The following is a 13,831-nucleotide window of genomic DNA, read 5'->3' on the forward strand; positions in this document are numbered from 1 at the left end:
AGATGCATTTTATGTTTTTCTTGTTTTATGGAGGGAACTCAGGGAAAGACAACGTCCCATAGCGACGTGAGTCAAAGAAATCAGAACCATGTTAGTATGGTGACATCTCTATCAGTTCAAGGTTTCCCAGACCAGAGGAGCAAGGACAACTTTAAAAGGAATTAGGAGAAGAGCAGCCAGAAATCAGAAAAAAGATTTATGCATGAGATCACTGCCAAAATGTAAAAGGAGCGCAATTCACCCACAGCATGGAGATGAAAGCCTTCACAGAGACAGAAGGCGGCGCAGCTGGACCAGGATCAAAGGGACCTTAGTTCTAGTGCCTCCCAGAAGCATAATGGGGGAGGTGGAGGGGGTGCTCTTTCAGCAGTGTTTTTCATATTCTATGTTGACATAGATGAGAGACATTAGAAGGTGTATGTGTGAAAGCAAGACCACGAAAAGCAGAGAAAACTGTCCAAAGTTGGCATGTGCTTGCTGTAGCCCCTCTCCCCAGACAGCTCCCCCCATGTTATTGCTGGCTGTTAACCAACTATGGAAATCGGAGATTCATTTTCACCTGCCAGCTGGGGTTGCTGCTGCTTGTTTTGCCTCTGAAATGTTATGAGGTGGATTCATTTAGGGCTTTTACAGAAATGATGTTGTCAGTGTGCTGTTCCTCTCCGATGAGGCACAAACAAGAGAGTAAATAAACCCAGGCTTGGGAAATGGAGATTGGGGACTACCTCAAACCCTTCCTCCAGCATCTTATAAGTGAACCAGCCATGGCTCAGGAAGGCTGGCTGATTTCTCTAAGGTCACACACCCTGTTCAGAGGTAGATCGAGGACTAGAATCTACAAAGCTTTATTTATTTTTTTAACATCTTTATTGGAGTATAATTGCTTTACAATGGCGTGTTAGTTTCTGCTGTATAACAAAGTGAATCATCTGTATATATACATATATCCCCATATCTCCTCCCTCTTGCGTCTCCCTCCCACCCTCCCTATCCCACCCCTCTAGGTGGTCACAAAGCACCGAGCTGATCTCCCTGTGCTATGCAGCTGCTTCCCACTAGCTATCTATTTTACATTTGGTAGTGTATATATGTCCATGCCACTCTCTCACTTCGTCCCAGCTTACCCTTCCCCCTCCCCGTGTCCTCAAGTCCATTCTCTACGTCTGTGTCTTTATTCCTGTCCTACCCCTAGGTTCTTCAGATTTTTCTTTTTAGATTCCGTATATATGTGCTAGCATATGGTATTTGTTTTTCTCTTTCTGACTTACTTCACTCTGTATGGCAGTCTCTAGGTCCATCCATCTCACTACAAATAACTCAATTCCGTTTCTTTTAATGGCTGAGTAATATTCCATTGTATATATGCGCCACATCTTCTTTATCCATAGAATCTATGAAGCTTTAGAGCAACAATTTAGGAATTTCAACACTGAAGTGTGAACAAATTAATGGGGATCTCCTTTATTGAAGGCATGAAAATCAGGATTGATTTGTTTTACAGTTGTGACAGCTCACAAGAATCAAAGTCCTTCCCATGTCTAAGAGTCTACAGACACAGAAAAACAAACAAAACAATAAAACAACTCAGGGACAAAGCCAGTCAGGTTTGCAGAACAGAGTGGACCTGGGGCAGCAGATACAGCTGGATGACTGTTAAGGTGGCAGGGCAAGTTCTCAGAGGATACCAGCTGGGGTTGCCTCAAGTAGAGGAATAAGAACTTCCAATATGCATGGCACCCTTCTAGGCATGCTGAGCTCACAGAGATGTAAGAAAGTGCGTGGAGGGGAATGATGCTGCAATGCTGGGAACGGATCCCATGGAGTGTCACTTTCATGTACATTACATCACAGCAAGCCACTGAGCTAAGTATTGCTCTCCCTATTTTACAGAGAGGGGCTTCCAACAGTGGCAGAGAAGGAATCAGTGTAATGTGTGTGTGCATCTTCCTCAGCCTCCTCATAGTTCAGCAGGAAAAGTGTACATGCACAGAGAAGCTCAGGTGTGCTCATGAAGCTGACATCTCAACAAACTAAAGACTGTAACGTGGGAAGAGGAAATAAACATTCTCTGGTGTCTGCACACATTGTGTAGCACAGGGATGGGCATGAGGTATGATCTTGACAGCTCCTTCGCTGTGCTTCTGGACCAAAGGGGCTGCTGGACTCTCCCATTAGCAGAGAGCTAGTCTGTTGCAGAGTACAGATTTGGGACCTTTCCCAAGACACAGTTTAAGAAGTCTGGGGAGTCAGAAAAGGGCTTCTGGGAAGAAGAGGAACTGGATTGGACACAATGCTTACGGGGAGCTGGTCCCAACTCAGGTTTGAAAAGCTGGTAGGAAGAGGTACTTGGAGCATCAAGATGAGAGGTCATGAAGAGGTGATGAAAGTGGAAAGAGAAAATGAATGGAATTACCTTAGGGCTCTAGCTGTAGACGGCCTGTATGATTAATGTACATAAATGTGGTTATATGATATGGACCCATTAGCCTAGAGCATGCATTTAGCAAGAATCTCCTAGAAATAATGGCTTTGAGCTAAAGGACTACTGAAGCTGGCTTCACCCCTGTGGGCAGCTGGTAAGGAAATCTTTCTGGGAACGGAGGCGCTGGAGGCTCTCAAGCCCTGGAAAAGTGTCTCCTGCTTTCCTTAGCTGGGAGAGGTCCATCGCCAGTGAGTACTTCTTCCAGCCACATCAGCCGAAGACTCTGGGAAATGAAGAGAGAAGTGTATTTTTCTGTTCCATTATTTGAATCCATCCTTCCCCTCGTGCCCAGCTTCTAATCCAGTGGCGGAAGTGAGCCACCAAAGTCTCCCTTGCTGGGTCCCTGCAAAACAGGCAGCATCATGTCTTGTTTCTGAGGGACTATTATGAAAGCACTTGGATGACTAACATTTTTAATGTGCAAGACTAGATTTTGAAATTGTCAGTCCTGTTACCCAGCTCTATCCCTGGGCTTCACTCAGAGCTAACCCCGTGCCCTACTTTCTCCACCTATCACAAATAAAAAAGCTGGTTAAAGGTCCATTTCTTCCTCCCACTGCACCCCCATTATTGTTACCTAAGTTCTAGCTGTCAAGAGACATTGCTAAAGGAAAGAATGCTTTAATTCAGCAGTAGCTCACCAGAAAACACTAGTGGGAGTTGAAATCACAAGTAGGCAGAGAATGAAGTTGAGCCAGAATTCCATACGAAGTCATTTTCTCCTCCCGCACTCCCCTATGACCCAGGCAAGAACCCTTATTTGTGAAGAACATAAAGATTTGCTTCTCTATATCACAGGAAAAGCATCATGATAGTTGTTGATGCTATTTTTTAAGTGTCAGGATGTTCATTCCTCTCCTGGAAAAGAGCAGTATATTTAGAAATGCTCTGATCTCTTATCTGCAATCAGCAGAAAAAAATTATAATTTAGCTCACTTTGAGGAAATGATGTTTAGACTGGACTCCAAAAGCAGATGACGTGGATAATTGGCAATTCTCTGTCTCTAAGAACCATGACAAATGTCATAGAAGAGCCTTGGCCATCACTTCAACAAGAGGTCCCCTGGAAGCCCTTGGGCACCTGCCCGTGCTGACAGGGAGATGTGGAGGAGGGAAGCTTTTGGAGGTGGCTGGCTGGCTTTAGGCACCTAGCATTTTGGTGAGAGCAGTTTTGAAGGTAGAAAGCAAACTCTGCAAATGTAGTCAAGTCATCTTAATTAAGGCCAGAGCCTCTTCATTAAAAAGAAACAGCACTTGAGTTCATTGAAAAGGATGGAGGGCACTGGCTAACTATGAAGCTGAGGCACATATGAATTTTAGTTGCCTTTTCTTAAAGCTGGTCTCAAATTAAAGGCCAAGTGGCTAACCAGGGCCGAGGGAAGTGATTGAGTGAGAGCCAGGGACTCTGACCTTCAGCTCAGATGCTGCACAAACCCTCAATGGCCTTGGCCTTACCAGGGCCTGTCTTTCTTTGTTTCCAACCCTGCAAAGAGTGCCCCAAATTCTTCCTATTCCAAGGCATTCATGTCAGCCCCCTGCCTAAAACCCTCCAATGTCTTCCCACGGCACTTAGACTGAAAGCCAAACCCCCAAGGCCTGCAGGGCCCCCACATGATTTAGCTCCAGCCCCACCCTCCAAACTCACCTCTTCCCGTCCCCCTTTGTTCACTCCAGTCCAGCACCTCTGGACTTCTTTCTGCTCTGTGAACACAACTAATTTGTTCCTGCCTCAGCATGGCTGGTCCCTTCCCATCCTTCAGTTCACATGTTACCTGCTCCAAGAAGCCTTTCTGACATTCCCTATATAAAACACCCCTTGCTCCCTCCATAACTCTCTAATCACTAACCTATTTTTGTTTTTGTTATCTAGCTCTGACATTACTGTATTTCTTTACTTGTTTATTCTGTCTCTCCACACTGGAGTATAAGGTTCTGGAGAACAGAGATCTCACTTGTCTTGTTGACCATTAGATCCCTAGCGCCTATAACAGAGCTCAATTGTTATTTTTAAATGAGTGAATGAATAAATCTCTTAGGAGGCTCACAGTAATAAAACAAAAATCCAGAAATAATTCTTGTAAAGCTCAGCAATCAGGAGAGTACATGTGGAAATATGTCAGTCTGGCAATCTTCACAGAGAACTCTGCGCTCCGTCACTGCAGCTCCCCTCTGCTCCCAGCTGGCACCTGACAGAAGACAGAAGTAATTTGTAGGAAGTCACTTTATAACAAAACCCAGAGGTTCTAGTTTTCTCTCCCCAGAGCCACTTACGTTCATTCCTAAGTATTTTTACCCAGAGATGCATCCTGCAGTCAGCCCTGTTAATATCTTACGTATACAAGCCACAAGAGGCATCAGTTGGAAAGTCTTTAAAATAATGTCTCAGGCAGTCTGAGCACAGGCAGTAATTTCAAAGTCAGAGTCACGCTGCTGCTTGGGAAAGAGTAGCCTGTGATGGAAAGGAGAAATTGGAACTGGACTCTCCTTCTGAGGTCCACTTACCTACCCTGTTCTTCTTACACTTCTATTTAGATGTGGTCTAGTCTGCCACATGCACACCCAGGGGACACAAAGAAGGCAGTTTGTCCAGTTAGGATGCAAATTGTGAGCGTGTTTCATCTTGAGTCGTTGATCCAGAAAAAAAAGTAGAGAGAGATGAGCTATATGGGGCCAAACTCGTCGATTGTGCTTGCTTCCCTTCAGGGTAATTCTAAAATTTGAAAAGGTTAATGGTTTGTAGAACGAAGGGTGTGTGGTCAGTCTGAATTCTCTCCTATGGCTCCCTTCCTGACTAACGAATTTCTATTGGTTACAGAATATCCTCAGTGGTGACATAGCTGTGTGTGGTACCTCTGTGGGTCCATAGCAAACAACAAGGGAACTATTCAGGAGATGTACAATAACAGTGATAAGGACAGTAATAACTCAGCTGTATTTCCCTAGGAATCACGCTGGGAGACAGAGCTGAGCACAGACCCCAGTGTGGGGACCATGACCCTAGATATTGCTTGGCTGCTTCTGCAGGTATAGAGCCAGACTGGGGCTGCAGGAGGAGGACTTCCAGAGTGGAAACTAGAAAACTCAGGGTCTGATGGACTGGGAACCTCCAAATTCAGGGTCACTGCTTCCCGCTGCAGTGTGACAGAGGCCTAAGGGTGTTTATATAAAAAGCATTCAACTAATCAGGGTGGCCAACCTTTCTTTCCCAAATATAAGAAAATAACATTTACAAGTCCAGACTTACTCAGAAGGGCAGCCCTGCCATTTACTCACCCTCCTTGCCACCATTCAACCAATATTTAAGCACATGCCACGTGCAAGGCACCCTGTTGGGTGCTACGTACTCAATGATGAGATAAAAAAGTTTCCTGCCTCCCCTAGAGCTTTCGTTCTAGTGTAAGTTTGTCTTTTTTTGTTTTTTTAAAGACAGCTTTATAGCGATATGATTCACATACCATACAATTCGGCCATTTCGGGTATACAATTCAATGGCTTTTTATATGTTCGTGGGGTTCTTCAACCATCACCACAATCTATTTTAGAGCCTTTTCATTACTTTAAAAGGTAGTGTAAGTTTTAGAGGAGTTAATCACTTAGTTATGAGTTGCAATTGTGGTCATTGCTCCTATAGACTTCTTTTGGAAAATGAAGTGAGTAACAGGAGGAGCTCTCTGGTTTCTCATCTCCACAGTGGCTCCCGGCAGAGTGACATTTGAATTGGGAACTGATGGATGAGTAGGAGACAGCCAGGCAAAAGGAGTGAAGTGAGGAGGGGCCGGAGAAAACAAGAGCAAAGGTTTTGTAGTGAATCTGAGGAACTGAGACAGGAATTTTGAATTTTATCTTAGAACAACTGGTTCTTTAATTTTAAAGAGTTTTAAGTCTCCCTGCTCTCCCCTTACCCCCCACCTCACCCCGCCATGGTCAGATTTTCATTTCAAAGTATATCTCCTGCTGATGGCTGGAGAATGGATGGGAGGGAGGCAAGAGTGAAAGCAGGAAGGCAGTTAGGAGCCTGGGACAGAGGTCCAGCCACAAGATGATGGTGGCCCAAATTGAGGTGCTGGCCGTAGACGTGAGAGCAGAGAGCTGATGCAAAATTTTTCAGGACCTGAACTGAAAGACCTTGATATTGATTGACTGTGGGAGTGATGAATCCCAAGTATGCCTGCACAGCTAGGAATATGGGTCATGGACAGAAAACTGGAAGAAAGCCAGGATTTTAGGAGTTGGGAGAAAGATCATTACAGGTTCAATATTAGATATATTGACAGTGAAGTGTCCACAGACTAAGCTGTCAAATAGGTAGTTGAATATGAACCCGATGTCAGAGGTGAGACCTGGGCTGAAGTTACAAACACCGGCTGTTGATCATTGATGTCTTGAAAGCAGGAGAGACAACAGAGTAGAGAAGGGGGCCTTAGGCAAAGCCAAGGGGAACACCAATATTTTTTTAATTGAAGAATAGTTGATTTACAATGTTGTGTTAGTTTCTGGCATACAGCAAAGTGATCCAGTTATACATATATATGCATATATATTTTCATATATATTTTTCATATTCTTTTCCATTATGGTTTATTACAAGATATCAAATATAGTTCCCTGTGCTATGCAGTAGGACCTTGTTGTTTATCTATTTTAAATATAGTAGTTTGTACCCGCTAATCCCAAACTCCTAATTTACCCCTCCCCCTCTTTTCCCTTTAGTAACCATAAGTTTGTTTTCCATGCCTGTGAGTCTCCTTCTGTTTTGTAAATAAGTTTGTTTGTATCATTTTTTAAGATTCCACATATAAGTAATATCATATATTTGTCTTTCTCTGTCTGACTTACTTCACTCAGTATGATAATCTCTAGGTCCATCCCTGTTGCTGCAAATGGCATTATTTCATTCTTTTTTATGGCTGAGTAGTATTCCATTGTGCATATATACCACATCTTCTTTATCCATTCATCTGTCAATAGACATTTACATGCTTCCATGTCTTGGCTATTGTAAATAGTGCTGCTATGAACATAGGAGTGCATGTATCTTTTCGCATTATAGTTTGTCCAGATATATGCCCAGGAGGGGGATTGCTGGACCATATGGTAACTCTATTTTTAGTTTTTTTAAGGAAGCTCCACACTGTTTTCCATGGTGGCTACACCAATTAACATTCCCACTAACAGTGTGGGGGGGTGGGATGCCAACATTTTAATGGTGGGTAGAAGAGGATGAGCTGGTAAAAGAGGCTGAGAACGAGCTTCCAGGGAGGAGGAGGTAAACCAGGAGAGTGTGGTGATCTGGAAACCAAGGGAAGATAGTACTTCGGGGTGGAAGAGGCTCTTTGTTTAAACAGTGCTGAGAGATTAAAAAAAGTGTCCTTTGGACTTGGTGACAGGAAAATTATTGGTGACCTTAGTAATTTCAGTGACAGGAAGGTGAAGAAAAAAGAACATGTGCAGACTGTTTTGAGAAATTTGGCTCGAATGGAAGGAGAAGGATGGTGTGGATAAAGGGTCATGTGGGGTGAGGAAGGAAGGTTAATTTTAAGATGGGAGTGATATGAGCGAAAGTAATGCTAATAGGAAGGATTCAGTGAAAAGTAGAAAAGAAGACTGACTGATGGGTAAAGTGCTTGAGAAGACAGGAGAAGGTGAGATCCCAGCACAGCTACAGGGGTTGGCCTTACCTGGCAGGGCAACCTGCTTCTGCCCCGAGGAGCCCAAAGCAAACCTTGGTTTCATCTACATCCAGGAATGAACCCACACTACACTGGAAGCAGGGATGATGTTCTCAGAAAGCCTGGCTGGGCATTGTTTGCTCTTGACTATGCACTGGATGTGGGATGAGAGTGCTTCTTGCCCCCATGCCAAACACACGCATGCACACACACACACACACACACACTCACTCATTAAACACGTGTTTTGGAAACAGGAACCCCATAGGAGACCCTACCTCTACTTCCTGCCTTAAAGGCTTTTCCTTTCACAGCTGAGACCTCAGTTTATACCTCACACATCAAAACACCCTTTGTCCATTCCTCCTGCTCTCAGAGTTCAGACTGCCCATCCTTCACCTTCTCAGGATGATAATAAATGGCCAAGTCCCATGGACAGGCCAACTGGGGCATAATAAGCAGCAAAAGGAAGGTCAGAAATACAACAACACTCCAGAGAGGTGGTGCATGGGTCACTGCAAGGCATCATTTTCCCAAAGGCAACAAGACAGACACTAAAAGAACAGCAGCAGCAGAAGAGAGCAGCCGCTGCCCGACTCCCTGCCCCTCTGGCCTGGAGAATTCACGGAGCCTCTGGCCTGAGCTGGGTGGGGGGCCGTGTGCACTGCCCCTCTTTAGTCAGAATTCAGCTGGAATGGCCTTTGGTGCAGCCCCAGAGTGGTAGTGGGGATTAGAACTGAACTGGGCCAGTACGCTAGGGGGCGAGGAACCATCCCAGAGCAGGCTGTGAGGATAAAATGGGATGACGGCTGGGAAGTGTCCTTGAACAGGTGACTAATGTTGTCCTGAATCATTAAACGTTGGAAGAATTTGGTGAAGATTCATGGAGCCCTCTAGCCCAGCAGTCCCCAACCTTTTTGGCACCAGGGACCGGTTTCGTGGAAGACAATTTTTCCACGGACGGGGGGGGGGGGGGGGGGGGGGCGTGGGGGGAGGGGAAGGGGGACGGTTCAGACGTTAATGCCGGCGATGGGGGGCGGCAGATGAAGCGTCCCTGGCTCGCCGCTGCTCCCCTGCTGCTGTGCAGCCCGGCTCCTAACAGGACGTGGACTGGTACCAGTCCACGGGCAGGGGTTTGCGGCCCCCCTGCTCTAGCCTGTACGGGAGAGCTTTGGGCCAAAGGCTCTGTGGTCGCTGTTCTAACACCAGCGCAGACATAGTAAAAATCAGGCTGCTCTCTGTACAATAATCCAAGGCCTGAATACCGTTAAAACTTCCTTTTATACATTGTGTAATCAAATAACTACTATGCAGACTGATTGTTTTCTACCAAGCAACCTTCAATAATTAGATGCTGAAGTGTTATCCTTGTCAGTGCCCTTTCTCATTGATCACCCGTTCCTCTTCATAATGACCCTCTGTGATGTGGAGGGTGATTACTGGTTTCCCTCATAGTCTGTTGGGGAGAGGGAGCCATTAGCGACCTACAGGTGAGCACATGTTTCCTTTAGTTAATACTATGTACCGTTGCCGTGGTCTCTAAATTAAAGAATCAAAGGAAAATTTCACTGGCATAATGTATTTTAACCAAACAGTCTCCAACTAAACTCCTGTCAAGGATATGGGGCCCTGGGTTAAAAGTAGAAGGAATTGTGTTGGGATCACCCCCTGCCCCTACCTCTACCTCCACCACAGAGAAAATTAATGGCACTGCCTTGGATACATTTGAAAAAAACCACTTAACTAACTGCTGACTCTGCTAGTTCTAGTTATTTACTTCCCTGTTCAATAGAAGTTGAAAAATCACTTGTATTATTAATTTGTGTGAAATCTTCCAGCTTCAGAATGTGACTCGAAAGCCGTTTTTACAAAGCAACGTTGGAATTCTCAGCTTTTTGTTTTCAAATGACTATAGTCATTCATCAGTGGTTCTCATAAACATCAAGCTTACATTTTTTACCTTACATTTTCTAGGTGAGATAAACATGTATAGGTTTACTGAATTTCTCTAGCTCTCTCACTGCACAGTCATACACAGAAGTACCAAAACAGCCCTTAGGCCCTTTCCTATTTTCAGAAAATTACCTCTCCCTTTAGGGCAATCCCCATTCATATTAAATATTTATTATCCACTCTCTTTTCTGTCGATCTAGAAGTATTTATTCAACTTCTGCTATAAGTTTAGCACTGTAATGAGTAGTGGGTGGCACGGACATATATACACTACCAAACGTAAAATAGATAGCTAGTGGGAAGCAGCCGCATAGCACCAGAGAGATCAGCTCGGTGTTTTGTGACCACCTAGAGGGGTGGGATAGGGAGGGTGGGAGGGAGGGAGACGCAAGAGGGAAGAGATACGGGAACATGTGTATATGTATAACTGATTCACTTTGTTATAAAGCAGAAACTAACACACCATTCATTGTAAAGCAATTATACTCCAATAAAGATGTAAAAAAAAAAATGAGTAGTGGATGGAGACACCCAATTTATTTAGCCTTTATTGAGTACTGGGCCTCAGAGGGTTTATACTTCATCTAAAGAAAGCATTGCCCTCACCAGTAGATAGTCTGTGTTCTATAGTTGTACAGAATTACTTGGCATCCTTGGGCTGTCCAAAACTGAGACTAGTAGGAGGGGAGGGGACAGGAGGATGGAGGAACTGAACCAGAGAGAAGCCAGGGAAGTACCTTTCAGGCAAGGGGACCACATCTTGTCTGTTTTGAAGACCATGATTAGCCTGGACTAACTCGAAAAGGCAGATCATAAGGAGCCAGGGGAGGTTTATTTACAAGATGAACAGGTGTTTACAGACATTCAGTTTTGCAATGGCCAGAAGGGAACAGATAATTAGACTCAAGTCACGAAATTGGATGGGTGGAGGATATACAGTCGAAGTATTTGGCAGTGCCCTAAAAAATGTAAAACAGGGCTTCCCGGGTGGCGCAGTGGTTGAGAGTCCACCTGCCGATGCAGGGGACACGGGTTCGTGCCCCGGTCCAGGAAGATCCCACATGCCATGGAGTGGCTGGGCCTGTGAGCCATGGCCGCTGAGCCTGTGCGTCCGGAGCCTGTGCTCCGCAACGGGAAAGGCCACAACAGTGAGAGGCCCGCGTACAGCGAAAAAAAAAAAAAAAAATTGTAAAACAGATAGCCAGTGGGAAGCAGCAACATAGCACAGGGAGATCAGCTCGGTGCTTTGTGACCACCTAGAGGGGTGGGATAGGGAGGGTGGGAGGGAGGGAGATGCAAGAGGGAGGAGATATGGGGATGTATGTATATGTATAGCTGATTCACTTTGTTATACAGCAGAAACTAACGTGACATTGTAAAGCAATTATACTCCAATAAAGGTGTTAAAAGCAAGAAAAAGTATTTGGCAGTGGATAGTTCTAGGAACAGAAAGTGACTCTTTCATCTGCTGCCAGTGGGGGAACCCAGGAAGAACAAAAGAACACAAAAGGACATTTGGGGTATAATAGGGAGGGGAAAAACATTGATTCAGAGCATTGTAAATGTGGAAGCCATCCTGTAGTTTGTTCCGGATTTCCTTCAGGGATTCTTGACTCCCCAGGATAGCATCCTTTCTCTCCTAAGGCAGCAAGACAAAGACACATACCTTACAACCCCATCTAGGTCACTATTCTTTTCAGTGGGGGCCCAGGGCTGGGGGGAGGTGTGCCATGGACGGTAATTTGAAAATAAAAGGTGCCCTCCCTCATGGAAGATGTACGCTTCCTGAGTTAGACACTGGACCTCTGGGTTAAAAAAAACCATTCCCCGTGAGGACAACCCACCCTGTTTCAAAAACCACCACTCTAGCCAGCCTCTCCTATAACCTCAGGAGGTGGGCTACAGACTGGGAGAGGCTTGCTCTGGGATCCTTTCAGTGCCTGGCTACAGTCCATGCTGCCCACCTCCCCTGACCCCACTGCAGTGTCCATAAAGAATTTCAGCTCCAGGTGGGGCCTCACCAGGACTGAGGTAGGGGCACAGGTAGAAAAGCTTCTGTCTCATCACCTGCTCTGGCATATACATGCTATAGTTTAAACCAAATCCAGGGTTTGTTTTGGATAGATCTTAAAAATTGTTAAGTTTTGGGTGGGAAGAGATGTTTATAAGCCCTACTGTCCCTGTCAATCAAATATACCATGTCCGTGGGAATTTTGGCCTAGGGAAGTACCTGCCCAAAAGACAACCCACCAAGTGTGATGGGTTCTAAGGAGAGCTATCCTCAGTTGGGTTGGGGACTCCATTCAGGGTGGGGGAGGGAGGATGCAATGCCGCAGAAATGAAGAAAGTTTCCATGCTTTCGTGTTTACAACAAGGAGGATTCTCCCTCCCCTGAGAACACTATTTCAGACTTGCTTTTTCTTAGCCATTATTGTCATTAAAGGAAGATAGATGGTAGATAGATAGATAGATAGATGGTTAAAAAATAAAATTAACCCAAATCAGCTTTTTCAGAAGGTGAGTGAATTAGCAGTGAGGTAAGAGGCCAGATCTGAAACCATGTCGATCTCTGTTCTGATCCTGGCTGTGCCACTGAGTTTGCCCAGACTGCTTAACCTCTCAGTTACTCAGTTTCCTCATCTGTGAAATGGGAGTAATAACAGTGCCTTCCTCGTTTAACCCTAACCCTAAGAGTGTTAGGGTTAAATGTGATAAATCATTCCAAAAGCTTAGCAGAGGTAGAGCCAAAACTCCTGATGGACGTGCTGGGGAGGTGTCCCAGGTAAATCTATAGGGAGGGTCTGGGCAGGATCCCAAAGGAAGTCTCTGGGTACACGGCTCCCTGGCTTTTCAGTCATCTCCTGGGGCAGCAGGCATCCTTTTTCCGGGCTGAGATCTGAGTCTTAAACCATGTTTTCTCTTTGTCCCATTTATGATTTTTTGATTACAGACAGTGAGACAGGCAGGCAAGCAGTCCCACTCCCTGCTGAGGAACTTTCTCCTGGTTCAAGCCAGATGTCAGGTGGGCAATTACAGAGAAACAAGGCCATCAGCATCCTGGCAGTGGAAATAGGAAGATGTCAGATTCTGAAGATAGAAGTAAGAAGACAATGGGACTTGACAATTGAGGATGAGGGCTTTAAATATGACCACAGGTTTGGTGATAACAGGGATGCCACAGTGAAGAGACCTTGAAGCCAGAAGTGGGAAGTGTCTATACTGGGGAGGAAAAACAAGTTCTATAAAATTTGGATAAGAAAGGGTTTAATGAAAGATGGTAGGACAGATGAATGTAAATTTCTAGTGGACAAATAAGAGATACAATGTGTATATGTATACACACACATATATATGTTATGAGGATACAGGTGATATTTAAGGCAAGAGAATGGAGGCACTCTTTGAAAGACAGCACTTAGCAACACAGGGAGTGAAAGTTTAAAGCAAAGGGGTTGATGCACACAGTTACATAAATGGAAGATGGATTGATAAAATGGCAGAGTTGAAGGGACCTTTGCAAAAATGTAGCCCAAGTAAATCACTTTAAGGATAAAGAAACTGAGGTTCAGAGAGCATCAGTGATTCATCGAGTGGTCCACAACATCCAGAAAAATGGGAGATCAGGGGCCTGAGACTAAGTTCTCAGACACCTAGTTTTTGTCCTTTCCCACAGTTCTAGGCAGGAGACCAGGAAATGGCTGTGTGCAAGGTGAATGTTTATTAATAC

The sequence above is a fragment of the Tursiops truncatus genome, chromosome 19 (genome assembly GCF_011762595.2).
Source record: "Tursiops truncatus isolate mTurTru1 chromosome 19, mTurTru1.mat.Y, whole genome shotgun sequence".
NCBI lineage: Eukaryota > Metazoa > Chordata > Mammalia > Artiodactyla > Delphinidae > Tursiops > Tursiops truncatus.